At 44.8% G+C, this 15,550-nt stretch overlaps 1 protein-coding gene across 1 annotated transcript in view; it reads right to left on the bottom strand.

Moving 5' to 3' along the window:
* IKZF2 (IKAROS family zinc finger 2) overlaps window positions 1-15,550 on the bottom strand; it is a 193,275-nt gene that overhangs the window by 46,044 nt on the left and 131,681 nt on the right. The window contains exon 9 of the mRNA XM_080399859.1: window positions 347-15,550. This exon is cut by the window's right edge and continues 13,461 nt beyond it. The gene's annotated coding sequence lies outside the window, so the exon portion shown is untranslated. The remainder of the gene's footprint in view (window positions 1-346) is intronic.

The following is a 15,550-nucleotide window of genomic DNA, read 5'->3' as shown; positions in this document are numbered from 1 at the left end:
CACCTTACCTAGCTGGTCATCCAAACACACCGTGTCCTTTAGCTGTCTGGGAAGGTGTTCCTCCCAGGACAAGAGGAAAAGCACCATAAAACTCCAGTTGCAGTGCTACGTGAGCATGCAAAATAAAACACCGCAATCGCACGGCATGCACACAATCCCTGTTGCAAACACTTGCAAAAATATATTCATTTTCAGTGTCAGGAAACCTCAAACACTCAGGCTGTGGGTTTATTTCAGACCAGAATCCCATAGCCTAACAGTGCGCATCTTCTAGCACCCACCCAGTCCATACGTACCAATTTCCCCAGCGCAGATATTTTTTTGCCAAGAGGTGGTGAAGGCTTACCTGGGCTCTCACTTTTCAGGGAGAAGAGGGGAAAAAAAATTAAAAATAATAATAATAAAAAAAAAGAGTTGGTCTGATATTTCCAGTTGCTGTAGTCAGTAGCAGGGGACAATATGCCTTTGGTAATTTCCAATGGCAAATATTTTCTTCAAAAATGCCTTTCTGAATATTGTCTGAGATGTGTTGCTTCTGTCTGGTGGCATACTCTGAACCTTAGAGGTCAAACCTCTTCCATCCCATGTGTCCTCCGTGTTCGGTACGCAGCATTTCTTGCCGGTGAAGCAGAGGAAGGCAGAGGAGAGAATTTTCTTTCTAAGGCTCTTTATATCCTACAGAGAAAGCATGGTTAATGCTAACAGGAACAAAAGCTGCTCTCAAAGGGAAATTCTGTCCTCAGCTCCATCTGAAAGGAACAAGGGAGCAGGGTTTGACAGAGCAAGTAGAAAATCGGGATCATCTGGGTTAGACAAGACTGTTGGCAGCGACTTTCTTCCAAGTTCTGATGGCTCTTAGCTATTGTCATACCTGGAACCAAGTCAAACGCACGCTTATCCCACTGTGCAAAGCTATTTCTTTCAGCTTCTATAATTAATCAGAGGCATTACCAAACTCTTACAAAGTATGCAATAAAGAACCATCCCATATTTAAAATGCACCAACTTCCAGCTGAGATCAATCGTGCTCCTTTTAATATCCATTGCTTAATTTTAAGCCAGCTAATCTCCCACTTCCTTGAGACCGCTCACGCCAAGTGCTGAGCTCCCCTGTCACCTTCTGGCCCCAGCAGGATGGACAGAGCCCCCAGCTCCCTGAGCACCAGGCCCTGGATAGCTCTAGGATCCCACCTGAGCAGCTGCTCCCCAGGGAATAGGTCTCACCTGGATTCCTCATTCCCATTTTTACCACCCACGTGGTGAAATGAAATGGTGAAAACGTATTTAGAATGACATCCCCCAGCTGATTCTCAGAACGCTCATGGCTGACCCTGAAGCATTTCTCTCCACCAGTACGTTTTGTACCTGCACGTGCTGTCACCCCATGGGACCTCCTGTGTTCCCACCAGCCACGCAGCTTTGCTTCTGTTTTGAAAGGAGTGGATGAGCGTCCACACTGCCAAGGATGCTCTCTGGGATTCTCACTGCACATCAGCATTTTCACAGCAATGCCACGACGCTCCTCCCTGGAACATCAGAGAGAAAACAGGACCCATGCCCACAACATACAGGTAGCAAATCTTCCTGTCCACTGATGGGGCCTCACTGGAGTGTTGTGCTTCGTTTTTTAATATATTTGAAACATCATAAACCAATTTCCAGCAAAACCAGCTGTTAATACATGCTTATTCCTCCCTGCAAATCATGCATTCTGGAGCTAAAACAATTCATCAGGGCTTCCAGTCAAGACAGTTTGGAAAGTTTGAGCAAAGCCTTTCAGGGAGTTATGAGAATAATTAGTTCTGCATAAATTGAAAAAAGCCAGAGAAGCAAAATAAATAAATAAATAAATAAATCCTGAACTTTTCCATTTCTGCATTTAAGAAAAATGTTTCATTGTTGATCTAGCATCAGCTACGAACAGTCACTAAAATACTGTGCAATTCTGAAAAATGGTGACTGTTACACCTGCGGCTGCTGCTGCAAGAGGATGATGAACACTTCCCCTTCGGAATGACGGCAGCCATCCTGTATTATTGCTCAGACCTGAGTATTTTAAGTGAGTAGAAAAATCTACTGGTCGGAATAAAATTAGACATGAATGGCTGAGGAGAGTCTTGACCTTTTTATGTCTGTTTTTCTGTGAAATTTTGTAAACTTTATTGGAGGCCACTTCCTGCATTCACAGAAAGTTACTTTTCTTCGTTAATACCCCAATAAGTCTGTAGAATGATGTCAGAGCCAGAACGGCTAAAGAACTGCTTTTAACCATTTCCTTTCAGACAAATGTAATCATCTGCTCAAACACAGTTATCGGAAATCAGCTGAAATCTTTTGCCATCTCTTCAAGGGCTTTCCCCCCCTCTGAGGAGAGGCATGATGAACGGTCACGTAACCAACTGCTGACAGTGGGAGATGTGAACTTTGAATAGATTGACTATGTCATACCAAGTCCTAGCTCCACAGCGCTAACTTTAATTGCCAGATAATTTCCACCTGCTCCTTTAAAATTTTGCATGAATATACAGGAGATTTCCACTATGAAGTAGATTTCAACACCATATGGGAGACTAAGTTATTCCCATTTCAAAGATGAGTTTGTGAGACCAAGAAAAACAGCTTGTTGACACTTGAAAATTGACTAGAAGAGCTTTTCTGGATGCTCTTAAGCTAGAATAAGAAAATGTATTAAGTCAAGTTAAATCGACTCTTATTCCAGAATGAGTGCTATTACATTTTGCATTCAGTACACCAATCCTCATAGACTTGCTTCTAGATATACCCGAGTCCAGAGGTTCTCAGAGGCTGTGGTTACACTTGCATTGACTTGACTGGGTCAAGCTCTTGACTAAGGGGCTGAAGGGCTGCAGCCTTGAGACTTACCAGACTTCCCAAGAGCCTGGTCCACATAAGCAGAAGCCTGAGCTTTAAATGGATGGAGACATTCCCTGGGCTGTGAATGGGCAGGAGGGGCCACAAGCCTCAAGACAAGATCTTTTTAAGCAAGCATCACACCAAGGAGCAGTCGCCCCAGTTCAACAGAAGTCCTAGGAAATCCTCAGTGAGGGAGTGATGAGGGTGGAGGTATCTCTCATCTCACCTCCCCGGAACTCTGCACTCCTGGGATTTCGTCATGCTCAAGCTTCACTCCCCAGTGTGGCGCTTCAATCTTTCAGATTAAGAACTTAAGCAGGATAATTCCTTCTAAAAAGGAAAAAGGAGAAGGAAAAAGCAAAAAGCAAAAGCTTTTGTTCAATATCTGATTGGTTAAAGTATTTTCACCAAGCATGAGACCTAATTTCAACCTCTGTCTGAAGATCAGATGTATTTATTCTGCAGAGTGAAAGAGAGAAACTGTCACTCAAGGCTAACTCATCCAGGAGAAGAGGTAACTTTGAGTAAGAAGCCACCATTACTCAGTAAGACTCAGTTATCTGATGATAATAACTTGAAAATAAGCACTCATCATCCAGAAAAAATACGTCAGTGTTTGCAGAAGGCTGAGAAGCCAAAGCTGTCAGACAAAATGAGTGAGACTCTGGTGCCCAAGTCCCTTAGGCACTTTTGTCCATTCCAGCCACAGCTTATCACAAAAATACCCCATGGATGCTGTAAGCATTGCCTAATTTTTCTAGTATTAACACTATCTATTCTAACCACTGTTTAACCATAAGGGTTGAGGACAATTCCCCTCAGGCCTCATTCATGCATTCTTGGACCATCCAACAGCCTTTGTCGATAGACTTGAGATCTTCCCCATTCTACAAGAGAAAAACCTGATGGGTTTTATCCCAAAAGACTTAAAGCCAGATGCTTCACACATGGCAAAATCACCAATCACACCCACCAAGACTGATTACCAAAATTTTCTTTGGTTTTTTGTTGTGTTTTAGGGCTGTTTTATGGTGGGTTGCTTGGATTTTTTTACCATCATGACATTTACCCAGGTGTGGTTTTCTGCACATGCCTGGACCAAAGCTTGGCCTCTTTGGCATGGCCATGGGCACAACCTCAGGGCAGGCAGGAGTGGGCACTGCCAGCTTCCCTGCCACATTGACCATGTGCCCAGCCCAGTCATCAGGATCCAAAACCTTGGTGAAGACCCCCTCGACTCTGCTCCTCCCAAGGGATCTTGGAGAAAAGCTCTCCCTTGGTTCAAAGTGATGCACAGCACCTCAGGCCCTCTCTCCACACACACAGTACCCTGCTGCCAGCCCTTTTCCAGATTCTTCCATGGTCCAGCATCCTCAGGAAGCCTGCAGCCTCAGCAGGGAGCGTCACTTCACGGCTCACCTTCAAACACTTCCTGGTCAGACCCCAGCCTTTTGCCACAACCACCCCAGTCACAAGACAAGATTTCTTCAAACCTTGTCACATCCAACCAAGACAACTCTAACAAAATGCTAACATTAGAAACGAGCAACTCCAGTTGGAGCCCAGCTCCTTGATAACCACCTAACACATTCGCTCTCTCGCAGGCTCTGTTCTGCATTTCATCCACCCAGTGCCGCTGACAAGGTGATTTCACAGCTGTCAGAGCTGGGATCCAGTGCCTTTGATAAGGTACATCCCCTGGGCAGTGTCTCTGCGGACACCTCGTCACAGCCGTCCTCATGCTTACTGACAGATATGGGCAGCTCAGCCGACACCCCAACTTCACAGGTGTGATTTTGGCGGGGGGGAAACCTGTTCGGGGTACCTAAGCCTTGTTTATCCCTGAAAATCAAATGTCAGGACACAACCAAAGTGCTTCTCATCTTTCTCCCTAACTGGACCTTTTCTCTAAGCGCATGGGATGCAAACAGGTTGGGGAAACCCGTGCTGCCCCCAGTGCTGTGCCTGATTTTCAGCCTTGGTCTGTCTCTCTTGCCTGGAGAGGGCAGAGTTATCAGCACCCTGATCTTCCTCTGATCTGTCAGCCTGGTGACATTTTCTCATAGCTCAGCACTACACCACCGCCGACATATTTCACATGACACACTCTACAGCCAGATGCCTCGGTTTCCCATTTGCTGTCATACACAGATAATCCCCTGAGTGCACAAGAAGAAGCTGAGGGAGAAATTAGCCAGCAAAGCCTGATGGAATAGGAGCAGAGGATACCCAGGAGGAGCAGTGGACAGCAGAGAGGAACGCAGCTTGGAAAAACAGAGAAAAAACCAGGTGGAGCAGGACTGCTGGGACGGCTCCATCAACTGCCCCGAGTACAGCAGCAGCCCACCAGTCCCACACCGCTGTCACCAGTGCTTTCCATGCGTTCATAAAGCCGCGCCAGGCTCTGAGAGGAGCTCGCAGAGTCTATGCAGGCAGGAGGAGCAGCAGGAGTGCCGCAGGTTAAGCACCGCCTGTGCTTGCCAAATCAAGCTGGGGAAATGCGTATGGCAACTGCCTTCCACTTTGCTTGGCTCCAGGCAGTGCTATTAGTCTCTCCGCTTAATGAGCATTAACCACCATCACACAAACAAACATGCCAAGCGTTTACATACAGCCGTGGAGCCTGATGGAGCAATAAACAGATGAGCTAAGCTGCTCTTTACATAAGGATACATTTCACGCATCAGCGCGGGAGGGAATGTGATTTTTTCTGCCACAAAGCATATTCCGTGAGAAATTACAGGTGTGTTTGTCATGCACAGAGAGAATAATAATAATTTTAGGATTCCTGAATTAGGCCAATCATTCATCCATGGGGAAAAAAAAAATAATAAACTAAAATCCTGCCTGACAAGCTGCCACCTGAAACTAGAGGCAGGTTCTTGACCTAAAATCATCCCTCACCAGAAAGGCGTCTGAAGGAAACAAAAGGCTGCTCTTTGTTTTTTGGAAATATTATTTTTGTATTTTTTTTTTTAAAGTTAAATTACAAGGATCTTCAAACTGGCCGCGTGACAGGTAGGACAGCATAATGTAAGGGGTTCCCAGAGTAACAAAGAAACAATCCTTTTCTGATGGTATCTACACACATAGCAAGACAGTTCCTGTCCTAAAGTGCCTGCAAGGGGGTTAGAATATTAACAGGAGGCCTGAAACTGAAACATCTCAGGGTTGGATTTGAGTTTTTCCTTTTCATCTCCACACAGCAACACAGATGTGTCTGGAAAATGTTGCATCACTAAGGTTTCAGTTCCTCTCTTGCTTCTTGGCTAGCATCTCCAAAGGCAGGGAAAACACTAGGTAGCAAGCAACAAGGAAAAATGAATGCATGGAAAGAAGCAAAACAACAGGCACCAATTAGGTTGTTGTTAGGATTTTATTTTTTTTTTTTACCTTTCCATGGTGAATGGGAAGGGAAGAAAGAAATGAAAAAGCCCCTTATGTCAACATTTTTTAAAAGTTCAAGCCTTTAAAAATGCTTCAAGTTTCAGTCCCCACAGAATAAAACACCAGTTCAAGCCAACGAGAAACTATTCCAATACAACCTGCTAAGTTATTTTTCCAGTTATTTTGATGAGTACTTAATAATTAGCACGACAGCACCTGAAAGCACCCCTTTCTGTTGTCCCAAGCCTGTGCGGGATCCCAGCTCCAACACCAGGCTCTCGCAGGGGCCAGGCGGGCGATCTCAGCCCTCCCGCCCTGCAGCAGTGACGTTTGCTGCCGTGGGATGGAGAAACACAAACCAGAGCAACTGTGGGGACACTGGAGGGGAGATCAACCATCTGTATTTACTGTCTCCAGCTGCGAAGGGGGCCTGAGCAGGTACGGGGCAACGATCAGCCCCGTCCCCCTTGCATAGCAAATCTCTCCTGCAGACAGCCTGCAGAACGGCTTGAATAAATATTATCCTGATTTAATTGTTTTACCATGAGAGTTCTTGTCTCTGCATGGTGGTGTCAGACGGCTCGGTCTCCTACAGTCCATCTCAGCTCTACATTTCCATGGTTCTGACTTACTATGGGAGCCAGATAAAAGCTTGTGTAGGGAGGGAAAGTGGTTGAGCCGCTTTTTCCACCTTTTTATTTTTTTGTCAAATCAAGTTTTAGAATGACTTTATTCATGTCGAGAACTCCCCTAAACCAACGTGGGATCCTGGCTGGGGCCTGCATCCCTGTGCATGTACCACCATGTTCCAAATGCAAAAGATGAGGTGATTCCTTTCCTTCCTGGGTGCAGAGCAAATTGTTCATGTTGCTCCCTTTCTCCAATGCCTTTCATGATCCATTGCCATGCCACTGCCTCCTCTCACCCCACGGTGGAATTGCATGCATGGGTGAATTAGCAAACCCCACCTAGCCTGCCCTGAGCAGCTCTCAGCTGGTGATCACCCTCGGCTATTTGGTGAGCTTTGTCAAGTGTGACCATTTGCCTCTGCTCCCCAGTTTGCTTTCTTGTGTCCTCGTGCCAATATCCCGGCTAAAAAAACCCGGCACACCAATGCCCACGCTGCTGCTTTGCGGTTCAGCAGGGCTGCAAAGCTCAGCACCTGCCGGCATGGGGAGAACCAACCTGCTTGTCAACTGGTCTGCATCCTCATCGGAGGAGAAAATCGAGCTATCCACTCACCTGCAGAGCAGAGCAGAGCCCAGGCCCAGCCTGAGGCAGGGTATCCGAAGGGATGCTGCTCCCACGGGTTGTACTCTCTCACTCCGTCCTCTGAGACTTGGCATCTGTATGTTACTGGAGAACTACAGCTACGGTACAGACAGACATAGGTGGACCTCTGTCACCCTCCCCATGTTCACCAGGTGTGTCTGTGGGTAGAAACAGAGGCTAATCATTAAGTGACATAAAAAACAAGCCTCCACGGTGGAAGTGTAGAGCAGATTGTACTGAGTGACAAGAATAATAATTGATTTCTTTATGTTTGAGGTCATTTAACCAACTTGTACTCATCCCTTAGATGATGCATCTAAATATGAGAAAACCTGCTCAAGCCTTACAACAACATGGGGTTTAAAACTTTTAAAGTTTTTTTACAAAAAAGCTTAAGTGGAGTCTTTGTAGCCCTACTTTTCGCCAGCCCTTGGAACTAGGTACCAACCTGTTTGGTGCCAAAATGTGACAGTGCTAGTAATTCCATCCCAGGTCTCAGAAAACAAGTGTCTGAGTTACACACGAGGCACAGTACAGAGACAGTGATCCTAGAGAGACGTGGGACCAACTCCTTCCAGGTCAGGGGAGAAGAGGATGCTTTATTGGGATCAGACAACTTCAGCCTCAGATGCCTTTCTGTAACTAGAAAAACAAAGGTTCCCATTTGCTTGATTAAATTAGAAAAAAGGTAACATGGTTTCTAAATTTAACCAAATTCCAGCATATTTCAGCCGAAGCCCTGAGCACCCCACCTGATGGGGAGGAGGAGCTCCACGTCCTGTAACAGGAATTATCACATGTGCTCTACTTCCTCCGCTCTTCTCTGCTCACCAGATCTTTATCATGAGAGATCGCTCATGCTGTGCTGTTTCCTCTTCTTGTTACAATCTCCTGCACAACAGGGACTTCTCAGAATTTTAATGCTTAATAATATTTTTGACCTTTTCATTAGTCCAGCTTTTGGTTGGCTTTCATGTTAACTTCACCTTTTTTGGGTGGCACACTTTGCAAAGTGGGCAGAAACACCCACCGACACCAATTCACGGTAGAAAACAGCAAAAACAGGTTAACGTCCTCTGCAATTAGGTTTCAAAGAATTCAGGAGCCATTACAATTTGGGAAACGATACCACATCTTTCAGAACAGAAGTGGTGCCAGGTGTGTCAGAGATGACTACGTTTTGAAGAAAAACAAGACATACTTCTCATCATTGGTAAAATTCAAGAAGTTAAATAAGATAATGCTATTTGACATTGCTGGAGACTGAGCTCTCTCTCTCACTGCTGCTGCAGCAGCATAGGGCAAACAGCAGCAATACAAATACTAGATGGTGCCAGGACTCGACCACTACCACTTCTCACATCACCCTTTCTGGCACTAAACAGTTTCTTTGCTTTTATCTCTCTGCTGCCTGTCTTCATTTTGTGTTACCATACCCTTATCTGGGGCAATAGGAATTTATCTGACAGCAGTATTTCATGCATCGGTGTACCAAAATGCTTTCTGAGAGCCTACCTTTGGTTCTCTTTTGAAATAGATTTTAAACTAGACTAAATTGACATACATTTATTGATTCCATTAGTATTGATTCATACCGATTCAGGTGCTTATTTGGGACTAGATAAGGTGAATCAACTTTATTTGGAATAGTGCAGCTTTTTATACGATCCCATTCCACCTGTGGATGATTTTCTGGCTTCCCTTCCCTCACTTCTCCACCAAGATTTAATACTTATTCCATTATTTTAACAGGGATAGCAGCGATAGCTATCAATTACCTGGTGACAATGCCAGATCAATCCAACTTGCCTTCTGAAGAATGCTTTCTGACCCACACTTTGCCTTCTCTGGGAATTCTCCATTGCCCACATTTTTCTAGAACTCCTCTTCAAGCATGAGGCATCCTTCGAGCAGAGAAATGTACTGCCTTTGGTCAAGATTTAATTCTGTAGATTTAGCTTGAGGTCTCACATCAGCCAGGCGCAGGAAAGCCTCCAGTGCCGTGTCTCTGGGCTCCGAGTGGTACCCACAATGTTCCCCACAACACAGCAGGAATCATCCTCTTGACTTCCATGGCTGGGTTTCCGCAAACTCTATACCAAAGTTCACCATTTTAGCACGTCCCACTTCTCTGTATGTGCATACAGCCCCCCACAAGTCCTATGTATCTATATATACACATGAAAAAATAGGCGTACACATACTTTACATTTGGAAATGAAATAGTTAGAATTGTGGAGAAAGAGAAATGTCCCTGTTCCTTCCCATCCCGAAATAAAGGGATCAAAATTAGTTGCTGTTACACTATTAGATACGTACAAGGACGAGTTGGGTGCCTTTATCTTGTCATCGCTGGTTTACAGCTACAAGGGCCTGTTATTCCCCTATGATGTTTCCTCTGGGGTGACAAAAATCTGTTTCAAAATGTTCCCAGCTGTGGTTTGAGGCTTCCTTGCTCAGGGCCGGTAGATAAGGTGGTTCCCCGTCGCTACATGTGCTGCAAGCAGGGAGCAGAGCCCAGCAACTGGCGCCAACCGAAAAAGAAGCTCTGCCCTGATCTTATCCGTCCGGCGCATGCAACACCCCGCCTCGCTCCATGCGGGCATCCTGTTTCCCAACGTGATCTTTGCACAAGCAAAACACGTTTGTAGCCGTGAGTGGTCAAACACTGGCACAGGTTGCTTAGAGAGGCTGCAGTGACTCCGTGCTTGGAATTACTCAAAGCCCAGCCGGGCCCAGCACTGGGCAACCTGCTCTAGGTGGCCCTGCTTGAGGAGGGTGTTGGACCAGATGATCTTTCGAGGTCCCTGCCAACCTCAACTGATCTGTGACTCAGAAAACTCCAGCCTGACTCGGAGGACAGCTACCAAAAGCAACTTTGGCAACGGCACAGAGAAGATGGTTACTCTTCCATACAGCTGCAATGATTCACATTGGTAATGCCAAGTTGCCCCAGTCATCCACCAGGAGCCAGGATTGCTAGATCCCGTACAAACTCCAAAAGGAAAATTTGACTCCTTTCCTCTTTCTGCTCCCTTATATAGACAAAATTACACTGCAATATCTGGAGACGCAATGCTTTGGCCAAAAAAGCTAGCTTCATTATTAATATTGTTAAAATTAAATGTCACATATGGGATATATTAATTATACTGGTTCACAGTGCAACTGTCAGGTTTTGGTTTTCCCTCTCTCCATCCTCCCCAAATGAAGCATCAGGTGGTGCCTTTTCAGTAGAATATGGGTATCATCTAGGCGGAGTAAGTGATTAGCAGTGAATTAATTTTAAAGTGACAGTGTAATGATGGCTCCACACCAGCTAAGCAAAGCATGCATTCTTCCTCTCCACCTATGAATAAATGCATGGGGGAAAAAAAAATAATCAAAGGTGACGTGGTGAAGTTGTCCTTGGGAAGCAGTGGGAGTAACAGTGACAATTCATGCAGTTAATATCAGCAATGAAGGTAAATGCAAGAATGTGAAAGGCTGTGTGCCATGGGAAGATATTAACTGATTTGCTTGCTTGTTTTGCCATTTCCCAACAGCAGAACCTGGTGACAACCCTTACAGGTTGGATGTGCACATGATAACACTCCTTCTTTCCTCTCCTTGGAGCTGAAACTGTAAAGTCAACCAAGCGCCCTGTCACCTGCACCTTGGCAGCCCTCTAACCAGTCCCTTAAATTGGTTTGGGGAGGAAGGGAAAAGCCCTTACGTCAGTCCCACTTCATAACCATGTCTTCAGCTGCAGTGCCCATGGCTTCCTCTCCAGCAGTCTGTCCTGGAGGGTCCAGAGTCCCAACATTTTAATAATCTTACTCACAACTGCCAGAATTTGTATCCTTCCTTGTTTCACCAGACCATCCAGTGACAATGTACAAACAGGATCATCTCCATCATACCGCTGGATTTGCTTGCACACAGATTCAGGGGGAAGAGCATTTTGTCAAGCAGTCCCTGCCACACTGTGTAGAACAGAGGCATTCACAAAAATTGATATTCAAATAGCAAACCAGGCTGAACTCTGCTTAACTACACGTGGTGGCTCTCCCAGAAACTACCTGAATTAACACCAGCCAGCTCCCGCTGATAAAAACATTTTGATAGGTAGTCATTCACTAGGAAATGGCTTAAAAGTACCAGCTTAATTCCAAATAAATCAACACACAAGCATGCATTGGCTGTACCTGCTGCTGAGCTGAAACTAAAATTTAAGACAACACATTCACTGCCTTGACTATCTATATGCAGTCCTTTCTGTTTTTTGAAGCTCAAAAGGTGAGCCCTTCTTAGATTGCTATACTTGCTAAAATATTGATTTCGTAGAAATTGCTTTGGATATGGAAAAGGGATAATGAAATTTAGTTTTGGTTTTTTTTTTATTGAACAGGCAAAGAAAACAAGGTGACATGTGTCAAGTTACATTATTAAAGTCCTTTCCTTTGTTAGGAGATTCTTAAAAATGCTTAAACCCCAATAATTTATATGAAGCAATCATACCAGGAATACATTCTTAAAGCTTTGCCCATAGATATTTTATCAGCTGATTAAGAATAGAGATTTCTCTCCTAATTATATGAGCATGGAACACTTGAAGAGTTTTTCACATTAAAAGAAAGCGAGTATTATTCATTAATCAAGTCTCCCTTCCCCCAACCCAGCTCTGCTAAAAGCAGAAAGTTAAGTGGGTCAGGAGAAGGGTTACGAGTGATGCTGCAAGACCAGAGATAAGCCATCAGGCAGTTGGAGGGGAAAGCATTTTATCTAGAACAGGCCTGACTCTTCGTTCCATCGAGATAACACACTAGAGCTTCTCTATGTGGGGAAATAGCCCAAAATAGCTGCTGTGGAATACCCTGCCTAAATACCTCCCAAGATAGACACAGGGCGCTTTGCACTAAACCCTCTTTCTGGTCCAGTGTGGAACAGGATAAGCCAAGTGGTGCAAAGGCTCTGAGAATGATGGATTAGAGGGTACTCTGAGAGAGCAGTACTGGGAGAACTACTGTGCTATAAAATCACCACTTGGCTTATTCCACCATCATTTTCCCCTCAAAAGAAACTTCAGGTTGGGGATCCTGGTGTTGTGTAAGCTTGGTAGCAGAACGGGGCAAACGACTAAAGATAAAATTGCATCAGACGTCATTCACGATTTATTCAGCCTATCTCAGACATGCACAGATCACCCTCAAGTAACAGTAGAGGTTTCCCTATCAATAGCCTGGGTCTCAAAGATGTCCTGGCAATGCAGCAATACATATGATGAAATGAAGTATGTGGGCAGTATTGAATTTGGGCAGGTCATCTGAATTTGGCAGGACCAGAGAGCCAGAGGCCACTAAAATATCAGCAATTTCACATGAAGCTGAATGAACTGGCTAGTGATGTGATCAAAACCATTCCTTCCTTAAGAGCTTAATTTTGCTTTTATAACTGAGTTTATACCAGACCCAGACAGTCCTTCACCTTCCATCTGTTACATAAAGTTGTATCCTAAGAGCAGCTGAAGTGTCTTGTACAGGGTGCATCGCACCAGCTTAATCTTTAAAACTTCCTTTCCAGCAGATCTGACCAGCATAAAAGTGGTACCCTATTGATACTGTCGCCACTTTGCCCCTCTCTGGAGAAAAGGAAAAAAATCAATGCTCACATATTAAATGAATCTCAGCCCATCGATGTACCAGAGAGTTTTCAGTAGGAACAGGGAATAGGACATCATCCAGATGCAGCGCTTCTAGCCAAGTCCCACATAGATCTCGTTTTGACCTAGATCATACACTCTCTTATCAAAAGATCTAACAAGAAAACCGGAGAAATAGAGCCAGTAACATTCACAGAGACAGATCTGCGAGAGCACGATAAAGATTAGGATGTCAGTTATCCAAAGCCATCCGGATCTGTTGGGCAGCCGGACTCATTTGACCAACACGTGTTTTAGCACATCTCGGCTTCAGATCAGACATCCAAGGACCAGTGATTCCGGTCACGTTTATAAGGAGCGGGGTGTGTTCTTAAAAGCAGTGATTCAGCCAAAGCTTAGAGGCCAGCTAAACATGGGGTAAAAGTGCAATGCATAACGGCGAGCACAGCCCACTGCTCCACGAACACTGAAAAGCCATTCATGGGAACACAGGGTATACATCTCTCTGTATATATCCATAGGTAAATACTTGGGGAACAGTGTCACGAAGCAGCAAGATGCTAGGGGGACAGTTTCAGGAATTCCATCTCCACACCTGGTACCCAAGCTTTGACAAATAAAGGAGTCAGAATAGCATTACAAATGTATCTTTGGACTTCTGAAAATGAGAAGCAGCTTGGTTTCTCTTTATAATTAGATGATAAAACCATTTGCTAGCTAGGACCTATTTTTGCTCTGTGCTAGACCACCACCTAGCTCTGAAGGGCTTCTAAGAACTAACATAACGCAAATAATCAATACCAACCTGGATTGATTTAAACCTTGCTGTGTTCTAATGTCTACTGACAACTTCTGTTTTCTTACTGGAAGAAAGGGGGGAAAAGTTGAAGGCAAATAAAGAGAACATTTGACTAAAGAAATTAATTTTTCAAAAGAACTCCCAAGAAAAAGCACTTTAAATGCCTTATGATGGCCACACAGCAGCAGCATAGCACTCGGTATGTACTGCAGGCATCCGAACCGTGCAGTCACTGCTCGGGAAAGGCAAGCGTCACCCAAACATTACATATTTCTGCCACTTCAGTAAAAGGAGAAGCTTTTCAAGCTGGTAGGACTTGCGTTGTTTCCAGGTTAGCCATCAGAACATCTCCTCGACAGATAACTATATACAGAGGTATCTGAGGACAACTATATTCCACACTTTGCACAGTACACTGGCCAAAATGGTCAAGTGTGGCCATCGGGGCTGAGTATGCAGCATGTGACATCTACACTTCAGTTTTCATGGAGACACTAGCCACCACCTCAGGCACAAGGACTCTACGTCCCTCAAGCTAACCATAAAAAGTAAAATAAAAGGATAATAATAATAAAAAAAATATGCAATGACTGTATTCCTGGATGTCTGGATTTATCCATAGATGAGCTATGGACTGAACTGACAAATAGAAGTCAAGCTGCAGCAAACAGAGGCAGATGCTCTCTCAAAATCACCCAGTTTGGTGGCTGCAATGGCTGTCACCAGAAGGGACACGCAGGGGAGAATATGCCTCGCTGACAGCTAAGAGCAGACACACCAAGCCAGGGAGCTCAGAGGAGCACTCACACCTTGCAGAGACCCAGGGTCAATCAGCTTAGCTCCGGTAAGGCTGCTCAGGCCACGTAGATTTGTGGCAGCTGAGGGTCTGCTCCTACAGGTGATGCATCCCCTCCTGCCTTCGGCAGCAGCTCACCCTTCCTGGGGTGGGACTGGTCCAGAAAGGGGTTTGGGAGAGCCAGAGCATCCGTGGCACTGCTGCCAGCGGGCTGCCAAGATGCCCCTTCACGGCTTGGGTGGAAATACAGCTGTGCTTCAGGCACATCTGCTATGGCTCACGTGGAACGGGAAACAGCTGGACAACTCTACTCGAGTCCAAAAGCAACTGCAGAGCTCCCTTTTGTAGATTAGTCCTGTTTCTTCACTGTCATGAATCACATTCAGAGGCAAACCTTTAAACTTGTTTTTTTAAAGTCAGTTATCGAGACAGCCGGTGGCAGGCTATCACGGGAGATGAATTTGAAAAGGGAGGCTGGTCAGATTTTGCAACTAACCGATAAAACCAAATCAACCGCAGAAACAAATTCCTCTACTTATTTCAAAGAGGGAGAAGGAAAAAAAAAAAAAAAAAAAAAAGAGAGAAAGAAAGGCTTCAAGCAAGATTTTTTTTCTTTTTTCCTTCTCGGAGATTTCTGGGAGTGCTTTGAATGCTTTATTTTAGCAAGGAATAAAAGTCCCCGCTCCTGATAGATTGCAGCGTTCTCTGCCCTGAAGACAGATCAATATTACAGATCACAAATAAAGTAGTCAGAAGGATTGAAAACAGGATTTACAACTGA

The sequence above is a fragment of the Falco punctatus genome, assembly GCF_963210335.1.
Source record: "Falco punctatus genome assembly, chromosome: 8".
Lineage (NCBI taxonomy): Eukaryota > Metazoa > Chordata > Aves > Falconiformes > Falconidae > Falco > Falco punctatus.
The sequence above is the reverse complement of the archived record's forward strand: the minus strand, read 5'-3'. Positions and strand labels throughout refer to the sequence as shown.